Source organism: Canis aureus, chromosome 12, assembly GCF_053574225.1.
Source record: "Canis aureus isolate CA01 chromosome 12, VMU_Caureus_v.1.0, whole genome shotgun sequence".
NCBI lineage: Eukaryota > Metazoa > Chordata > Mammalia > Carnivora > Canidae > Canis > Canis aureus.
In genome coordinates, this window is record NC_135622.1 from 48,679,337 (window position 1) to 48,701,370 (window position 22,034).

The window sequence follows — 22,034 nt, forward strand, 5'->3', positions numbered from 1 at the left end:
ATGAATATTGGCCAAAGCTGCCTCATCAGCCACATACTCTCTGAGAAATCACAGTGACCCCGGGGGAATAGTTTTTAAGCAGATACTCTTTTGTTCTAAAAATCTAAGCCATTCAGCCAACACAAAACTAAATCCTTATATACCGCAATAAACTAACAACTTACTTTTGGGAACATTTTTCTCCACAGAGTGAAGCAGTACAAAGAGACATATCTGTTTACTGGAGAGGATGCTCATATTAATTGACAAGGTGGCTCATTTCAGTTTGACCCAGAGAGGATATTTCACTGGATGGATAAATTACATGTGTTGTCAAACCAGGAACATTTCTCCTACCTTCCCCCATTCCCCCAGTGGATAGTGAAAACTAATGACTGGAATAGACTTGCCTCATTTGACTACAGATCATATCCTATTTTATACAAAATCAGAAAAAGAGAAAGATTTACAAGTAACAGCCAGTGATCCCCTTACTGGAAAACTTGATGATATAAGCTATGACAATATTTTCAATCTGAAAGTGTAGCTCATGGTCTGAATAATTATATTTATCTTGGTTTCAGGGGCAAGAAGCTGGGATGATGTGACCTAGATGAAAGATATTAAAATTACTAGAACATTTAAATGGTTTAATGGGGAAAGCAAGACAGAATATTGAAATAGCAGACATCATTAGAGCAAGCCATAGCACAAGAGAAAAATGGCTAATTTTATTGAAGTTGCTAAGAATACTAACTTGTCCAATGATTACATAAGAGATTCTGGGGTTTCCCAGGACTATCTGGAAGAAGTGAAAGGAAGGATTGGTGAATGTACCTTGTTTGTGTAATTGTTACTGAAACACTATTCTTTCCTCCTTACTATTGTAGCCTGGAGTATGTGAATTATGGTGATAAGAATACTGCCAATTTCTACTCAACCAGTACAATTAAACCTTCCAAAGTACTTCCATGGATAAAGCAACATTATTAATTTTACTGAAATCTAAAATGGTCATTGGACATTCAGATCTGCTCCTACTTCAATCAAATTTAACCGTGGGCAAAAGGATAGGGAGTTGTAATTGGTTATTGCTGGATTTCATGAAACTCAGTAAATGTAAAAATTCATAAAAAAATATTGGAGAAAAACAGCAAAAAAAAAAAAAAACAGCATTTAAAAATTTTATTGGACTCAGAATTTTCACTGTTACTTATTATCCCTGTGGCAATAGCACCCGTCTATGATCTCATAAATCTGGGCTGGAAGCTATGGAGCCCTGCATGGATGAGAAGGAGAGGGTTAGAATAAAATAAAAATCAGATGGCAAATAAAATGCAAGTATTTGTCCTTTCAGAGGGGCATACTGGATAAACACGAACACAATGTTAAATCAGATATCATTCTTGCTTAGAAATGTGCATTTTTCATCACAGTGAGGGACATCTGTATTATGGTATCTTGCAGGTGATATAGACAAAATAGGAGAATTCTGGTTTCCTGATAGTGTGATATGCTTGCTCTCCATGGAAATAGGGAGAACCATCAGCTCCACTTTACTAATTTAAGATGGGGAAATAATATAATTGTGAAAATACAGAGCAAAGCCTAATCCCCAGTGTGTAACTATAGAATCCTCTCCTCTTTTTAAAGACAGCTCTGGTGATAAAATTTATTATCCATTCCTGTCATTTAAGTAGATGCATTCAGATAATTTCCTAAGATTGTTCTTAATGGAACCGTATGAGTATCAGTCAAAAATATCACAAAATCCAATGTTAATCTCTTGTCTGATACAAGTTAAAAGAGAGTTTGATCTTGCATGCTGCCAGCCAGCCCCCAGCCTTGCATTGTGCTCTCCCTCTGATTTCCATCATAGACAATTTTATCTCTCAGAAGAGCCTGAAGTATAATCACATTGTAATACAACAGGGGTTGTGTGTACTTGTAAGCAAATAGTTCTCTTCAGGGGGAAAAGAAAAATCTCCCTTGGTCTTATACCCTACTGGGACTGGCAGGCCCACCAGCTCCTGCCATTCAGCAAAAATACATCTTAGCATCAACCAGTTAATAGATACTGACACATGAAGCGCTTTGCCTTGATGGATCTGTATTTATATCTAGCTTGTTTCAAGTTCAATTTGCAAGGGAGCCTTATCTTGGGTGCTATCAAATATGCTACTTACCCTGCCATTTCCACCTGACAGCACCTGATGGTACAGATCTCATTTCATTGAAACCCACAGCTGCCTTCCCCACTTGCATATGCCTTCTGGGTTATCATATTATCATGTCTATACTAAAACTGCTTCCTGTTCTCTTCCCCTCTTTTCCGGCCAACCTTATTTATCTTCAATGCTCTGCTCAGCTCAAAGGTCACCTCCTCTATCAAGTCTGACTCTTGTCCTTGCAGACTCACTGTGCAATTGACCACATCCTTTCTTGAAACGCTGCCTTGAACAATTTCAAAAAGAATACCTGTGACATATTTTTGCCTTTATTTGTGACCTTATCTCTCTAATTAGGATTTAAGATTTTTGAAAACATGATTGGATTATATCCGTGTTTGTATTCCTAACTTAAAGTATTATGACTGCATGTAAGTGCTCAATATGCATCTGCTTGGAATCGTCCCAAGAAATAAGATATTTTTATTTTTATCAAAATTTAGTTGAAAAAAAAAACTCCTAAGCTTAAATTTGTTCATATTAGCAATTCTTTTGTATCTTTCTTATCTGCATTTTTGGTACTATCCCCATTTTTATATTTGTTTGTTTTTCAAAATCCTGAATTGGTTTCAAATAACACAGTCAACTTAGCAGGGCAATATGGTGAACTCTGGAATAACAAAACAAGTCCCATTAATAGGCTTGTTATAGAAGTTACTCATCTCTTTATCAAAAAAGTATAATTTATCAGTAGTTTATCACTCCATCAAGTGTCTGAGCATTATTGTGAACCAAGTATGAGTGGGCACATCACTGAATTTCCCCTCTTCTTCCTTTTGTATATTGATTAAATTAGCAAACAACTGAGAGCCTACTGTATCATATACCAAGCTAGGCACTAGAGATTCCAACAAACAAACAAACAAACAAACCCCTAGTAATGGAGAGTCCCTGTCCTAAAGGAACTTATTTTCTAGAAAATGAGTATATTGTCATAAAACTTATGTATGATAAAAGAAGTCCCTTATCTAAAGGATCCCATTGTCTAGAAAAGGAGTTTAATGACACAAAAACCTATTATGATACCTAAGATAAGAATTGTGATGGAGAAAAACACAGAAACCAAAGGTCAAGGAACAAGAGGATTTCAGGGAGGCCTTCCACATATAATCCTCTATAGAGTTCCTAGAATGATATCTGTGTGAATAACAGCAATTATTTCCTTTGGCTCTCATATCTACTTTTTCAGGTGACACTGAAAGACCTCTAATATTTACTAAAACCTGAATGGTCCTCTCCAAGTGATAAAATAAACAAGAATCCCCTATTCTATTGGATATCAAGGCATTTTCTCTTCCTTAACTCTATGAAGTTTCGTACCCTGTGTTACTTTAGTTGGTCAAGATACTAGTACATTATTTGCATTAGTTGCCACATTGGATTGATCATGAATCCAGATGCCTTTACTCCATTTAATTTTACTGTCAGAAGTTCAGCTAAATATTTGATGATCAGCCACAACATAAATGACTACATGTCCAATATTTGTCTTAAAAAGCTTAACAATAGGAATGCTATCAGTATACCAGTAGTATCCAAAGTAATAAAGCTGATTACTGTCTCAAACAACTGGGTAGTGAGTTTTAGAGGCAAGATCCATTGTTTGATGATACAGAGAGAACACAAACATGGAGGGAATTTACCAAGTATACTAATCCTAGGGAAAAAGATAAATGCAGCAGTCAATAGAAATGTGTGTATGAGTGTGTGCATGCACAGGTGTGTACATGTGTGTGGGTAGGTGACTGTCTGTCTGTCTGTGTAGATGGGTTTAAGAACAGAAGCAGACATTTGGAATCTAATACCAGAGGCTTGAAGAGTTTGGAAAGAAAGTAGAATCATGCCATATGGTAGTATAAATGAACTGACAGTGCTTGGATTTTATGTTCTCTCTAAAGCTGGAAATATGGTAAAGATAACTATGGTTAAATGGCTATGTAGATAATTTTAGTGACAGCTTCTGAAATGCTTTCTTACAAAACTCAAGCATTTTTGTTTTGGAAAAAATATCTATAAAATTTAAGTTGGCTGTATGGGTATGTTAAACCCAAGTGTAGCCATATCATTTTATTTATTTGAGCCTTTATGAAACATTTATTTATTTATTTATTTCAATATTCTTTCCTGTTCAGAGATATGACATAAGCATATTAAAATAATCTGGGTAGGTTTGAATTCCTGGTATGAAATAAGGAATTTGAGTATCTCATAAACACTCTGAATGAGTAATCCTTCTCCAACCAACAACTATTATTGGGAGCTAAAGTCAGAATGGAAATTTATTTCTTAGGCAGGTATCGTTCAGATGGTGACACAGGTTGTTCCTGACTCTGTTTCCCATTACAAGAACAACCCACAACCATTTAAGAATAAGACACCACTGACAGGATCCTAGAACACAAGGGTGAGGCTGAAGCACTCTCCGGAACAACAGACCCAAACAGACTACATTAGAAGAGTAAGAGAAGCAGCAACACTTTGACCACACTGTTTCTCCCCCAGGCCAGGACAGCACCATGTGGAAAGGTCTCCCGTGAGCCTGTGGTTTCTCCAGTAGGAAAGAGAACCCAAGGGTCACTTCCCGCAGAGCATTGTCAGTTGCTTTGTGGGAGCCCCTACTTTGATCTCACACCAGGAGGACCACAGTGAAATTTGTGACATTTAACCCCTGGTAATATAACTGTGACAGAGAAGTGGAGGGAGGTGCTTGCAACAATCAACACAGGGATCTTGGCACACTGAGTTTATACTTGCAGTGCTCAAGTAGTAATCCCAACCAACTAGTGGTTTTGTTCATCAGCAGAGCAAAGTTGAGGGAAAGCCCTAAATCACTAGTCATTAAAGAAAAGATTTCACCTTATTCTTACTAGAATGGCCATCACCAAAAAGACAAGAGATAACAAGTGCTAGTGTGGATGTGGAGAAAAGAGAACACTTATGCACCATTGGTGAGATTGTAATTGATACAGCCATTATGGAAAAACAGTATGGAGGATAGTCAAAAAATTAAAAATAGAACAACCATATGATCTAGCAATTCCACTTCTGAGAATATATCCAAAGGAAATGAAAACATTTAACTTGAAAAGATATCTGCATTCCCACATTCATAGTGGCATTAGTAGCCAAAGCACAGAAACAACCTAATGTCCATCGACGTATGAATGGATAAAGTTGTGGTGTGTGTGTGTGTGTGTGTGTGTGATATAAATCAGAAAGACAAACACTGTATAATCTCACTTATACATGGAATCTAAAACAAAAACAAAAAACAAGCAAAAAATATAAAATAATAGAAAAAGAGATCAGACTTGTGATTACCAGCAGCAGAAAGTGGGGGCAGGGTGCATTGCAGGAAAGTAGTCAACAGGAACCAATTTATAGTTGTAAGGTAAAGATGTAGTAGGGATGTAATACACAATAGGACAAATACAGCTAATCCTGTTATATGATACATAAGAAAGTTGTTAATAGATTCTAAGACTTGTCATCACAAGAATCTTTTTTCTTTTTTTTCTTTTTATTGTATTTATACAACAAGATAGATGTTAACTGAACTATTGTGGTAATTGTTTCATAATATAAGTAAACCAAACTATCATGATCTATGCCTTAAACTTATACAGTAATATATGTTAATTTTATTTCTCAATAAAACTGGAAAAAAATGAAAATGCTGCTAAATCATTGACCTCAATTCCCTTACTTTGAATAAAAGCTAAAGTCTGTCTTAGCAATGTGAGGTCTATAGATGTGTATAGAAACTGTCAGAAATTGGCATGTATATACAACTTGTTCCTCTTTATCTCTAGGGACCATAAGTCTTGTTAGTTAATCATTCTGAGTTGAAGACCAATTATCTCCAGATTATGTCTCTTGTACAGTCTTAACAAAAAAAACACAGCAAAGCCATCAACTTACATTTAGAATTCCCTGTACTGCATGAGATAACACTCCTTTTCTTATCCCCTTACTTAATTTATTAATTCAACAAAATTTAAGAATCTACCATGAGCCAGGAACTGTGTTAGGTACTAAGAAAACAAGAATGTATATAAGTTTGATGTAATAGAGTGAGGACATCAACAAGTCTCTCCCTAATAACCAAATATGAAGCCACACAAAACGGCCAAAGTGACTTTAGCATTCTGGAAATGGACCAAAAGCAGAGAAAAAAGTAAATATTCATTTATGAAAATTATTAAATTACAAATATGAACAATAAGAATCTATGACATTCTTTCCTAGAACTGCTTCTGGTTTCCCAGTGTGATGGTTCAATCGGGGTGGAGCAGGCCATGAAAATCAGCATTCTCTATGCCACTGCAAGGGGTATAGGAGATTACTTGATTTGAAGTGTTGTTGCTATGGACTCACAAATTAGCTTGTGGTGTTAGCAGGGATTTCTAGAAGGACAGGTGGGTCGCATGAGGCTTGATAATTTCTCTATATATCCTGGAAGGACAGAAGGCTTTGTGCATGTGCAGCATAGTCTAGAGTGGGTAGAAACCCAGCAACATATCCCTAGCTCATGGAACCTAAGTGCATTCCCAGGAAGACATGAAAGTAACTATCAGAAAATTAAAGCAGGAGAGAGTTGAGTTAGTCTACATTATAAATGTGGTCCCCAGCCTATACATAGGTCTACAAGCAAAAAAGTGGAATACTTACTCATTTAAGGCTTCTTAAAATCTTTCTTAAGACGCAGACCAAAAATTAAGAATATGTGCTTAAAACGAGAACAGAAAAAAAAAATCTGATCAGAGACATCAATGGCTGCACACTGCAGGAAAGAGAGAGCTTACAAATTTAGTTCTGGCAAGTCATGTTTACCAACATATGAGCAAACAAAAATAACAATCCTATTTGTTGCTCACCCTGTTTAAGTTTGAGCCATTGGGAGCTATTTCAGATTGGCTCCTTTTCACATGCCCCATCCTTTGTGGCATTTTTTTTTAAAGTATTTCCTTACTTTCTGACACCATAAAAAGTTCCAAGCTTTTCTTATATTTCCCACTCCAGCCCTTGGAGAAATTGGCCATTTCTCCAAGAAGCCTTGGTTCTTTCTCTTAGAGAATGATATTTAGAAACCAACACTTAGGAGTGAAGTATGCTTGTTGACACTAGGTGCCACTTTTTTAAGCCCAGCAGAATTTGGAAATGTGTATATGGATATAAATTCATTTATATACATATCTATATCATATTTATATACATATCTTTATTTATTTTTCCTGATAGATATATTAAAACAGACATGCATTTGTAATTATGAAACCAATAGCACAGGATCCACTCTAGCCTTCTCTCTTTGCTTATTTCTAATTTCTTTCACCTACAGTGAGAAATTGGGCTTTAATTATCCATAATATATTTACTAACATGTAAAGTAGTTTTACAAATACTAGCCTATACCCTTCTGAAAAATAAATTTACCAACTAGAGCACAATATTTGTATATAGTACTTTAGTCTTAAACAGTATACAGTTAAAACACTATTTTCCAGTTACTTAGGTCTAGAGCTTTTGTCCTCATCCCCTTCAATATGGTTATTTCACATATTCATAACAGTTAGATTAATTTGTCACTGTCTGCAATCGATATGAGTTCCCCCAATTGGAGGGATGGACCAGAACCCAGGGTTGATATAATAATAACAACTAAGATATTCAATATTCAATAAAATTATGATGTGTACAAAGCAAGAGAAAGTGGAAATCAGACTCAAGAAGAACAAAAGTTTTCAACAAAAAAATTTATATGTAAAAAACTTACAAAATTTTTATGTAACCAACAAGATTTTCAAAAAGCTGTGATAAATTTGTTCAAAGAACAGCAGGAAATCACATTTAAAGAACTAAAGGAGGGGCGCCTCGGTGGCTCAGTTGGTTAAGCAGGCAACTCTTGTTTTCAGTTCAGGTTTTAGATCTTAGAAACCTGAGATCAAGCCCTGTGTTGGTTTTCATGCTTAGTGGGGGGTCAGCTTCAGGATTCTCATGCTCCCTCTGCTCCTCCCCTCACTTACTTACTTTCCTTCTCTTTTTAAAATAAAATAAATAAATATTTAAAAAAAGAACTAAAGGAAAGTATGTCAACAAGTCAACAAATAGAGGATCTCAACAACAACAAAAATTAAAATTAAAAAAAAAAAGAAGATTCTGGACCTGAATGAATCAGTACCTGAAACTTAAATTCACTAGCGGAGCATAACACTATATTTGATATGGTGAAAGAAAGAATCAGTAAGCCTGAATATAGATCAATAGAAATTATCCAACCTAAAGAACAGAGTAAAAAAAGAAAGAAAAATAAGCAGAAACTCTGAGATATATGGAATAATAATAAGTATCAACAGATATGTAATGAGAGTCACAGAAAGAGCACAGAGAGAGATTAGTTTAAGAAAATTGACATATAAGTGGCAAAAATGGTCCTCAACTTGATGAAAATCATTAGCCTACAAATCTGAGAAGCCCGACAAACTCAAGAAAGATAAACACAAAGTCAAAAAAAAAAAAAAAAAAACACAAAGTCACAGCTAGACATGCCATCATCAATTTATTGAAAGATAAAAATAAATCTTGAAAGCAGTAAGAGAAAAACAATTCATCACATATAGAAGAACAATGAAAGGATAAACAGCTAACTTCTCCAAAATAATGGAGTCCAGAAGATATTGAAATGGGAAAAATTATATCAAACAAACATTACATATCCAGCAAAATTAACTTTCAAATATGAAACTGAAGCAAATGATATTCACAAATATCAAAGACTAAGAAAATCCATTCCTAGCAGAACTAAATTACCTAAAACACAAAAGGAAATCTTTCAAGTTGAAAAGAAGAGACATCAGAGGGTAGCATAAATCCAAGAGAAAAAAATGAAGAGCACTGGAAATGGGAAATGCTTTGGTAAGTTAAAAAGACTCTATAAACATATATTTTCTCTTTTTTTTCAAAATTTAAAAGACATAATATTGAATAAAGCAAAAATGTAGCATTGTTTTTGTGTTATAATAGATATATATGAAAATATTAGCATAAAGGAGAGATGAAAGGAGATATATTGGAGCAAAGATTCTATATTTTACTACAATTAAGTTAGGACTGTTTTGAAGTAAATTGAAGTATGTTAAGATACATATAATTCTGAGAGCAACTGCTAAGAAAATAAAAATTATTTTTAAAGGTTCACATAGAAACTAAAATGGTGGGATGCCTGGGTGGCTCAGCAGTTGAGCATTTGCCTTTAGCTCAGGGTATGATCCCAGAGTCCCAGGATCAAGTCCCATATCAGGCTTCCTGCGTGGAGCCTGTTTCTCCCTCTGCCTCTGTCTCTGCCTCTCTCTCTCTCTCTCATGAATAAATAAATAAAATCTTAAAAAAAAATAAATTAAAATGGCACTTGTAAAATATTGACTTAAAAAAGACAGTAAAGGCAGAAAAGGGGAACAAAAAAGGATAAGTGATAAATATCATATCAAAATGGTAGAGGTACCAAGTTATACTGCAAAGCTATAACAATCAAAACAGTATGGTACTAGCATAAAAACAAACACATAGATCAATGTAACAGAATTGAAAACACAAAAACAAATATACAATTATATGATCAATTAATCTTTGACAAAAGAGGAAAGAATATCCAATAGGAAATACACAGTCTCCTCAACTAACGGTGCTGGGAAAACTGGACAGCTACCTGCAAAAGAATGAATCGAGACCATTTTCTTACACCATACACACAATTTTAAAATGGATTAACAACTCAAATGTGAGACCTGAAACTATAAAAATCCTAGAAAAGAACACAGGCAGTAATTTATCTGACAGGGGACATGGCAACATTTTTCTAGTAATGTCTCCTGAAGCAAGGGAAATAAGAGCAAAAATAAGATATTGGGATTACATCAAAATAAAATACTTCTGCACAGCAAAGGAAACAACAAAACTAAAAGGCAACCTATAGAATGGGAGAAGATATTTTTAAATGACTTAGCTAATAAAGGGTTAGTATCAAAATATATAAAGAACTGATATAACTCAACACCAAAACAAAAAACAAACAAACAAACAAAAAAAACACAAATAAGCCAATGTTTAAAATAAGCAGGAGAGAGAGACAGAGATAGAGAGAGAAATCAACAGATTCCTAATCATAGAATCATAGAGAACAACTGATGGTTACCACAAGGACAGGACAGGGAGGAGGGTGAGGGGGTTGGTTAAATAGGTGATGGGAATTAAGGAGTACGCTTATCATCATGAGCACCCAGTGATGTATTATGGAATCCTTGAATCATTATATTGTACACATAAAACTAATAACACTATCTGTTAACTAACTGGAATTAAATTAAAACTTGAAAAAAATAAAAAATAGGCAGAAGACATGAACAGACTTTTCTCCAAAGAAGACCTACAGATGGCTAACAGACACATGAAAACATGTGCAAGGTCATTCATCATCAGGAAAATGCAAATCTAAACCACAATGAGTCATCATTTCACACACATCAGAATAGCTAAAATTAAAAATACAAGAAACAAGTGTTGGCGAAGATGTGAAAAAAAAAAAAAAAAGGAACCTGTGTTCTGTTGATGGGAATGCAAACTGCTGCAGCCACTATGGAAAACAGTATGGAGTTTCCCTAAAAAGTTAAAATAGAACTACCCTATAATCTAGGAATCACACTACTGGGTATTAATCCCCCCAAAATACAAAGCAAAATACAAAAGTACTACTTTAATGGGATACATAGACCCTTATATTTATTGCAGCATTATTTACAATAGCCAAATTATAGCAGCAGCCCAAATGTCCACCAACAGATAAAGGGATAAAGAAAATGTGATAAATGGATAAAGGAGGTACCACACACACACACACATACACATGCACACACACACACTGCAATATTATTCAGCCATAAGAAAGAATGGAATCTTGTCATTTTCAATTACATGGACAGAGTTAAAGAGTATAATTCTAAGTGAAATAAGTCAGAGAATGACAAATACCGTATTATTTCACTCATATGTGAATTTAAGAAACAAAACAATCAAATAGAGGAGGGAACATTCTCTATAGAGAACAAAATGATGTTTATCAGAGTGGAGGTGGGAGGTGGGGACAGGTAAAATAGATGATGAGGATAAAGAGTACAGTTATCATGATGAGCACTGAGTAATGTTGAGCACTGAGCACTGAGAATTGTTGAATCACTATATTATACACCAATATAACAATGCATATTAACTATACTGGAATTAAAAATTTAAAAACAATAAAAGTGGGCAGACTGGGTGGCTCAGTGGTTTAGAGCCACCTTCAACCCAGGGCGTAATCCTGGGGACCCAGGATTGAGTCCCACATCGGGCTCCCTGAAAGGAGCCTGCTTTTCCTCTGCCTGTGTCTCTGCCTCTCTCTTTCTCTGTGTCTCTCATGAATAAATCAATAAAATCTTTAAAAAAAAAAAAACAATAAAAGTGGTAGAGGTAAAATCAAACATACCAGTAATTACATTAAATGTGAATAGTATACCCAATCCCACACAAATGGCAGAGATTATCAGACTGTAAAAAAGCAAATCCTACTAAATGCTGTCTACAAAAGATACTCAGTAAATTTAAAAACATAAATACATTGAAAATAAAATGTATAACATGCAAACAAACAAAAACATGCAAACAATGACCATTAGAGAACTGAGTGGCTATATTCATACCACACAAAATCAGATTTATGACAGGAAATAGTACTAGAGACAAAGACAGCCATTACATAACTAAAATCATCAGGGATATATAAGAATTATAAATACAAGTACACCTAACAATATAGCCCCCAAATAAATTATTATGTATATTATACATATTATGTATGTATAATATGCATACATAATATGCATTATTCTACAAAGTTGTTAGAATTGAAAGTAGAAATACACAATTCAATATAATAAATATTTCAATGGCCTATTTATAAATATTGATAGAAAAACTAGAAAGAAATTACCAAAGACATAAAGACTGGAATAATACTATCAAATCAATTTTTTTAACCGGCATCAATAGAACACTTCACCCAAAGTCTGCAGAATGTGCATTATTTTCATGCGCACATGAAATAGTCTCCAGGATAGACAACTTGCTGAACCCTAAAACAATTCTCAAAAGTTTAAAAGCCTGAAAGTATGTAAAGTATAATCTCTGACTACTTGAAATTAAATTGGAAATCTGCAACAGAAACAGATCTGAGACAACCCCAATACATGGACATTAAATAACACTTCAACCCATGGTTCAAAGGAGAAATCATAGAATAGTTTGAACTACTGAAACTATGAAAACATATGATATCAAAATTTCTGGGATGCAGCTAACTTCTTGGAGGGTCTGAACTTTAAATGTCTGTGTTAGGAAAAAAAAAAAAAAAGGTCTTAAATCAATCACTTAAGCTTCCACCTGAGCAAGTTATAAAACAAGTAAACCAAAGTTAAAGCAAGAAATAAGGAAATAAATATTAGAGTGAACCAATGAAATAAATGAAAAACAGAAATGCAATAGAGAAAATCAACACTCAACATAATACCCTCCAGTTCCATCCACGTCGAAGCAAATGGTGGGTATTCATCATTTCTAATGGCTGAGTAATATTCCATTGTATACATAGACCACATCTTCTTTATGCTGAGTGAAGTAAGTCAATTGGAGAAGGACAATCATTATATGGTTTCACTTATATGGGGTATATAAAAGATAGTGAAAGGGATTATAGGGGAAAGGAGAGAAAATGGGTGGGAAATATCAGTGAGGGAGAGAGAACATGAAAGACTCCCAACTCTGGGAAATGAACCAGGGGTAGTGGAAGGGGAGGTGGGTGGGGGGATGGGGTTACTGGGTGACAGGCACTGAGGGGGGGCACTTGATGGGATGAGCACTGGGTGTTAGACTATATGTTGGCAAATCAAACTCCAATAAAAAAATATACATTAAAAATTTCTAAAGAACACACTTTTGACATAAAGAGATATCCATTAAGGCTGTAAGATGCAAGAAGGAATGAATAATAAAGAAAATTGTACATGGGTGATATATATAAATAAAAACTGACTGTATAAAAGATTAATTGTAATAATGATACATATAGTTGGGTTAAAATAAATGAGGCAGCATTAAAATTACAATAACGAAAAAAATTAAAAGATTACAATGACATATAAGCCTGATGGTTCATAAATGTGTGTATAATGTTAAAATGTTTTCAATCACTTGGATTATCTAGGAAGAAAAAAAACCTATTTTATCACTTTAAACTCATAAATTAAACATGGGAATTATAAGTTGTTGGATGATTATAAAAATAATTTTTAAGAAAGTAAAAAAAAAGAAAATCAACAAAATCAAAAGACAGTTTTTTAAAAAATAAACAAAATTGATGAATCCTTAGTTAACCTAAGAAAATAAAAGAAACAAATTACCAAGATCAGTAATGAAAGAGGCTCATCAGTACTCGCCTTATAAAAATTAAGAGATTTATAAGGAAATATCAGCTTAAATGAATGTCAACAGATTAGACAAGTGACAAGTCAGAGTACATGCACAAATTCCTAGAATGATACACATCACTAAAATTCAGTCAGAAAAATCTACCTAGTTTATTAAAAATCAATTACTATAATGCATCATATGTTTATTTATTTATTTATTGAAGTTCAATTTGCCAACATTATAATGCATTATATTAATGAAAGGACAAAATCCACATGATAATCCCATAGATGCAAAGAATTTGTGAAAGAAATTCAACACTATTTCAGAGTAACATTTCACTACAAACTAGGAAGAGATAGGCTATTCCATAACAAAAATACCAAAAAAAAAAAAACCAAACCGTTCTAACATGAAATTTAGTGGTAAAAGACTGAATGCTTGCCCTCAAAGATGAAGAGAAATGTAAATATGTTCTGCTCTGTTGTCTCCATTTATATTTAACATTGCACTGATGACTTTAGCTAATATATTAAGACAAGAAGAAGGAGAAAGTGGAAGAGAGGAAGGAGGAAGAAGATGGGGGAGGGCAGAAATTATTTACTATTTACTATTATTTATTTCTGAAGAAATAAAACTATCTTTATTTGTGGATGACATAATTCTACATGTAAAGAATCCAAGAAAATGTCCCTCCTCCCCATTAAAAGAATTTAGTAGGATGAAAAAATGAATTTAACAAGATCACAAATTACAATATTAATACCTAAAATCAACTGAATTCTATATACTAGCAATGAGCAATCAGAAAATAACATCAGGAAAACAATTCTACTCAGAATAGCATCCAAAAGAATAATACACATTGGAATAAATCTAACACAAGATGTACAAGATCTGTATACTGAAACCATAAAATACTGTTGTAACAAATAAAATATAAATAAATGAGGACACATGCCAGGTTTGTGGATTGAAATATTTTTCCCCAAATTGATGCAGTTTTTCCCCAAAGTGATCTGTAGATTTAATGAAACCCTTGTTAAAATTCCTGCAAGACTTTTTTTGTAGAAAATAGCAAGCTAAATTTAAAATGCAAAGACCTAGAATAGCCAAAACAACTTTGCAAAAGAAGAACAAATTTGGAGGGCTTAAAGTACCAGATTTCAAAATTTACAATAAAGCAACAGTGAGAAGACAATGTGGTATTGGCATAAGGATAAGCAAATAGATCAATGCAACTGAATTGAGAGTCCAGAAATAAATCCTTATGTTTATGGTCAATTTTTTTTTCTTAACAACACAATGTAATTATATATATGTATATATATATTTTTAAGAATTTATTTTTTTACTTATTCATAAGAGACACACAGAGAGAGAGAAGCAGAGACATAGGCAGAGGGAGAAACACGCTCCCTTCAAGGAGCCCAATGTGGGACTCGATCCAGTGACTCCAGGATCACAATCTGAGCCAACGGCAGATGCCCAACCACTGAGCCACCCAGGCATCCCTGTAATTATATTTTAAACAAATGGTAGTAGTATAGCTATTCATGTACAAAAGGGATCATTTATATGCTTAACAAAAATTCACTAAGAAATCAATCACTGACCTAAATGTAAGAGCTAAAACTATTAAAATTCTTCAAATAGAACATAGGAGTAAAGTTTTAAGACTTTAGTTCATGCAAAGAGTTATTAGATATAAAACCAGTTATAAAATATAAATTATAAAATAGATTACATTTCATTAAAATGAAAAATTTACCACTTCAAAAGATTCCATTAAGAAAATGAAAAGACAGGGCAAAGACTGGAAGAAAATATTTGGAAAACATATTTGTTAAAGGACTTCCATTCATTATATATTATATAACATAGTATGTAATATATAATTTAAAACATAATATAGTAGAATCATACAGTATGACATAATACTATATGACAACTCAAAAATTTAAAAAGTGACCAAAATTGACAACAACTTATATATACCAAAGAACACATGCAAAGGGCTAGGAAGCACATACAAAGTTGTTACACATTGCTAGTCATAGGAAATGAAATTAAACCTACAATGCAATACCATTACATACTTATAAGAATGAATAATAAAAAAGTGTGACCATACTAAGTTTTGGGAAATAAACTGGAATTCTTGCACACTGCTGGTAGAAATGTGAAATGGTATAGCCAAAAACTGATTTAATAATTTCTTTTTCTTTTTGACAATTTCTTAAAGTGAAAATAAACTTGCTTATATGACCCAGCAATTCCACTCTTCATAATCTACCATAGAGAAATGAAAATTTGCTCACACAATGATTTACATACAAATGTTCATAGAAGCATTTTTTGTAACGGCCCAAAACTAAATTATCCAAATATCCACCAAATGCTAAGTGGATAATATAATAAAATGTTATATATATCCATATAATCCACTATTCAATAATATGAAGGAATGAAATATTGATATATACTACAACATGTATGAATCTTAAAAACATTATACTAAGTGAAAAAAGCCAGACACCAAAGGCTACATATTATAGGATTTCGTTTATATAAAATGTCTTAAAAAGATAATTTTATAAAGAAAAGAAAAGCCAGAAGCATTACAGCTCCACACTTCAAGTTATATTACAAAGCTGTAGTAATCAAGGGTATGGTACTGGCACAAAAATAGATACATAGATCAATGTAACAGAACTGAAAACACAGAAACAAACATACAATTATTTGGTCAATTAATCTTCAACAACGGAGGAAAGAATATCCAACGGGAAAAACACAATCTCTTCAGCTAATGGTGCTAGGAAAACTGGACAGCCACACACAAAAGAATGAAATTGGACCACCCTCTTAACACTATACTAAATTCAAAATGGATTAAAGACCCAAATGTGAAACCCGAAACCACAAAAATCCTAAAAGAGAATACAGGCAATAACTTCCTTGACATCAGCTGTAGCAACATTTTTCTAGTTATGTCTCCTGAGGCAAGGGAAACAAAAGCAAAAATAAACCATTGGGACTAAATCAAAATAATAGGCTTCTACACAGTGAAGGAAACAATCAACAAAACCAACCTATGGAATGGGACAAGATATTTGCAAATAATATATCTGATAAAGGTTTAGTTTCCAAACTATATAAAAAACTTATAAAACTCAACACTCAAAAAACAAATAATCCAATTAAAAAATGGGCAGAAGACATGAACAGACATTATTCCCAAAAAAGACATACAGATGGCCAACAGATACATGAAAAGATGTTCAATACCAGTCATCATCACAGAAATGCAAATCCAAACCACAATGAGATATTACCTCACCTGTCAAAATAGCTAAAATCAACACACAAGAAACAATAGGCATTGGTGAGGATAAAGAAAGGGGAACCCTATTGAACTCTTGGTGGGAATGCAATCTGGTGCAGCCACTCTGGAAAACACTATGGAGTTTTCTGAAAAAGTTAAAAATAGAACTACCCCAGGATCCAATACTCACACCACAGGGTATTTACCCAAAGAATACAAAAATACTAATTCAAAGGGATACACACACACCAATGTTTATTATCAATAATAGCCAAACTATGGAAAAAGCCTAAGTGTCTATCAATTGTTGGATAAATAAGTATGTATGATTATATATACATATATATATACATATAATATATAAAATATATATTATAGAATATTACTCAGCCATAAAAAATGAAATCTTGTCATTTGCAATAACATGAATAGAGCTAGATAGTTTTATGCTAAGTGAAATAAGTCAGTCAGAGAAAGACAAACACCCTATGATTTCACTCATATGTGAAATTTTTTTTTTTAAGTTTTTATTTATTTATGACAGTCAGAGAGAGAGAGAGAGAGAGAGAGGCAGAGACACAGAAGGAGGGAGAAGCAGGCTCCATGCACCGGGAGCCCGACGTGGGATTCGATCCCAGGTCTCCAGGATCGCGCCCTGGGCCAAAGGCAGGCGCTAAACCGCTGAGCCACCCAGGGATCCCCTCATATGTGAAATTTAAGAAATGAAACAAATGAGTATGGAGGAAAAAAAAGAGAGAAGCAAACCAAGAAACAGATTCTAATCTATAAAGAACAAGTTGATGGTTATTTGAAAAGAGGCGGCTGAGGGGATGGGTGACAAATGTGGTGGGTACTAAGGAGGACACTCATTGTGATGAGCACGAGCGTGTTGTTTGGAAGGGTTGAATCACTGCATTGTATACTAATTGAAACTAATACTGCATGTTAACAAACTGGAAATTAAAGAAAAACTGAAAAATAAAGTAGAATTTTTAAAAAGGGTAACTTAATAGAGATGGAAAACAGATCAGTGGTTGCTTTGGTCAGGGATACTCTGCAGTGAATGACTGCAAAAGAGCTCAAGGGAGATTTTTAGTGGTGAACAGTTCTGTAACTAGATTAAGGTGACAGTTGCACAACCTTATAAATTCAAAAAATACCAATGATTTGTATACTTAAAAAATATGAAGGGGCAGTTTCTGTTCTGAAACCCCACCAGTGACCCATTTTGACAGATGCAGAATGGGGTAATTAGATACAGTCTTGCACAAAGGCAAAGAGCTAGATTTTTAAAAGAATATAAGTACTGCTGGAATTTAAATCCAATATTGAAAATGAAAAATTAGCATATGCAAATCCAGTCAGTATTATTTGAAGCCATGCAAGTAAGAGTCTTGCAGATGACCCACAATATTTAAATGGCATGTTATTTCTTTCTGAAAGAATGTAGAATAATAGAAGGTAGCTACATTTTGAAGTAGGTTAGCTTATGCCAGTAACATCATTGTGAACCTAATAGAATGGCAAGGACTGTGGACATTCTAAGGATTAGAATGTGACAAAGTTCAGACTCCTTTATGAGTTCTGCTCTGCTAAGTACTACTTCTGGACCACGGGCAAAATATTTGATGCCTCTGAATACCAATCCCCTCTCAGTGAAATAAGGATGCAATACGAAAGCATATAGAAGATATACAGCAGGCACTTAGGAAATGTTTCATGTTAACTATATTTTTAAAATAAATGAGCAGTGGAGAAGGTATATGCTTGGGTTTTTAATATTTGTGGGTTCTTTAGGGAATTGCATCTAAATGTTGGCTTCATTATGGAGACTCGAGAAAAATAACATGTGTTTTGAATAGAAACCTGCTGAGATAAGCCATCCAAAGTGTCCAACCTGGTAAATGAAATGAGTCATGAATGACATGGAGTTTCACTGTTTCTTTCCAAAATGGAGTTTTGTTTTTGAAAAAAAGTCCATCAGAATGTCAAGAAGCTATTCCTCTTGAAGTCTTGGCTTCCTGGAAGTTCCTGAGAGTCAGAGCTCCCAGGCTAGGAATCAGGACAATAGGTAAGAATTGTAGTAGGCATAAGGAGAAGTAAAAGATCCCAGGAAGGGGAGAGAGAGAAATGCCTGGCACTTCATTCAAGGAACAGTGTAAAATCCTAAGGAGACACTGGAGCTCAATTAAACCCAACTGAAAAATTATTTTTTTTGAAGCTTAAGTTGGGCCTAAAACTATTTCAAGGATCTGAAGATAGTCAAAAATAAAATCTGGCCCCTGCCTTTAAGAAGCTCACAGATGTGTAGGAGAGATAGATGTTAATAAATAATTATCTGTGTGAAAAAATGCAATAGGAAGGAAAGAACAATCATTTCTGCTTAAGCCACCCAATTTTCACAAATTCCAGCAATTTAAAAAGAGGGTAAGTCTTAAAACCTTGCAATATGACAACACCTGAGAGCTGATTTAGCAACACAGTTTCTAGGAAAACTTTCCTTTTGTGCTGTTGGTCAGGACTTGAGGACTGAAAGTGCTAGAAATACAAAATCAAATTAGTTTCAACAAATAGAAAAGCTTTGAGAAAGGTGGGGATGATACTGGGCCTTGGAGATGAGCAGATGACTCGATCTCTGAGTCATACATCTCTGTAGTACTAAAATGCCACCCAGGATTTCTCTCCACCTCCCCTTCTTTTCTCCCTCTGTGTCAGTCTTCTAAGGGTGCCTTTCATGCAACTAGAACCATGCCTACTAGTACCTCCAAATTTACATGTTTCAAATTTTCCGTGGAGAGAAGGTATGACACTTGTTCTTCTCTAAATTGGTTTAAAAATCTGAAGAAGTCTGATTACAATGTGGGTGGATTCAGAGAGTCTGTGGCCTAATATGTGAGGTCATTAAAAATGTAGTCTTCATACCAGCATGATTGGTCTGGAAGAAGAGAATTTCTTACAAGTAACATGGTACCTTTCCCAGAAGAAGGGTCAAGCATGAAAAGTAATCATTTTCCAGTACATTGTTTTCCTTTAAATTCTGACCCACCCTTGTTTTCACATTTCTTGAACCTACCCTTACCCTATCCCCCATTTAGCTTTATTCCAAGTCTCTTCTGTCCCTCCATCATACTAGATGAACTTGTTTTAAAAATCAGGTCATGGCAGGAGATAGCAATATGCCTTCCAGATTCTGTGCACCTTTGGGAGTATTTATAAAGAGATCACAAGGGACTAAATTGCCTCCTGAGAGAGGGATGCCAAGGAGCCAATATTGGAAGGGTTGGCCAAATATGGAGGAAATAGAGTACAATGATACATTCAGTAATCAGAGAGTCATTTTAAGTGATCTAGAGACATAAAACTCTCTTGACAGATACATTGAGTAATCAGCTTTCTTTACCAAATATTAGGTCTGAGTGTTTCTGATAATAGATTTCATTTAATCATTTTTCCCTTTTGCACATACGGCACATTAACTGCAAATAAAGAATAGCAGTGATTATCTTCTCAATGAAATATGGAGAAAAAAAACAATTTCTGCAATCCCAATGTCTTGTTCATCTATAATAAGACAAGTGCATGTGGGTGCATGTATGTTGAGGAGGGGTGACAGTCAATGTCAATCAACTGTATGCACAAACACAGCTTAGATTCAGAGCCTGCATACATTTAGACTTTCCCCTGGCTTGCTGCTTTTACAAGCAGACATGCTTATCTTACATTACCATTTTGACTGGATGAACAGGGTCAATAAACATCACTTTTTCTCATCCAAGGAGAGAAAATTATTCTGAATCCAATCATCAATCAATGTATGTAATCAGTCTGCTTAAAACACTTTGGGTTCTCACACAACTAACTATTCTAGGAACCCAACAGAAAAAGCCATACTTTAGCCTGACTTGTTAATCCTACTACATCCCCACTAAAGTGTTAAAAGGCCAGCAAGGACTCAACATGTGCTCTGCTATTAACAAGATTATGGCAAGGGATTCATTTGAGAAGTTATAGAGTCTGCCCTCTGAGACCTCTAGTATCTGCATTCATTTGCATATAATTGTTTATCCATTACTTTGCCATACCATACAGCTACACTATTTTTCTATAATTTCTGGAGGTTAATGGCTTTTTTTCCCCTCTAAATTCAAAGTCAACACAAACTGATACTAAAGTCAAGAAAATGTGCTTTTCAGAGTGCTGTAACAACAGTTGGCAGTCTGTACATTGTGAAAAATGTATTTGATCAAGGAACTTTTGCTAGCAGCATGCCAATGGATCCACACTGATTTCCCTGAAAAATAAAGGAATTAATCCTCATCTTCCATTTAGGGATAGAAAACAGACTGAGACATCTTGCATCATACAAATCTCTGACTTAGCCTTCACTCAGTCTTTTGTGAAAGTAAATATAATTACTGAGCAAAAGAGAGGAACAAAAGAGCAGATTTTGATTCTCTCCCTGAATGGCCAGAATAATCAGCAGGCAGCTGGAGATGAGTGGGCTTCATTTGTAGCTATCACGTTCATGACTAGGCACCAGCATTGGAAAGATCTGGCTTGTGGGGCAAGAATGAATGACATGGCTGGGCAAACTTATCCAACACTGTTTGGATATGAGCTCCTGCTACAAAAATAGATACTTCTTTCCCTTGCTTTCGACTATCATTTATGTGCTTTCTGTTTCTTAAATTTCTCCAGAGAAATACTATATCTAAAAATGTTTCAACTGTGCACCTCAATACTAGATAAAATACATATGTATAAAAATTTATTTTAAAAACATAGCTAAGGCAAAGGTAAAGAGGGGCAAAACTTAGATGCCAGGAATGTTAAAAGCCATCGGTGACCTAGCACAGCAGTTAGAGAGGAGGGGAGCTTCTGCTAATATATAGAGGCCTAAATTCAGCTTTAAAAAAAAATTATTTTAAAGGCACCATTGGCTCGGGTCATGATCCTTGGGTCCTGGGATCAAGCCTTATATAGGGCTCCCTACTCAATTGGGA

At 34.4% G+C, this 22,034-nt stretch overlaps 1 long non-coding RNA gene across 9 annotated transcripts in view; it reads right to left on the minus strand.

Moving 5' to 3' along the window:
* The window catches only part of LOC144281158 (uncharacterized), a 366,474-nt gene that overhangs the window by 261,758 nt on the left and 82,682 nt on the right, over nucleotides 1-22,034 (minus strand). For all 9 annotated transcript variants that reach the window (XR_013349638.1, XR_013349642.1, XR_013349639.1 and 6 more), the window contains one exon: nucleotides 6,879-6,936. This is a non-coding gene — a long non-coding RNA (uncharacterized LOC144281158). The remainder of the gene's footprint in view (nucleotides 1-6,878; nucleotides 6,937-22,034) is intronic.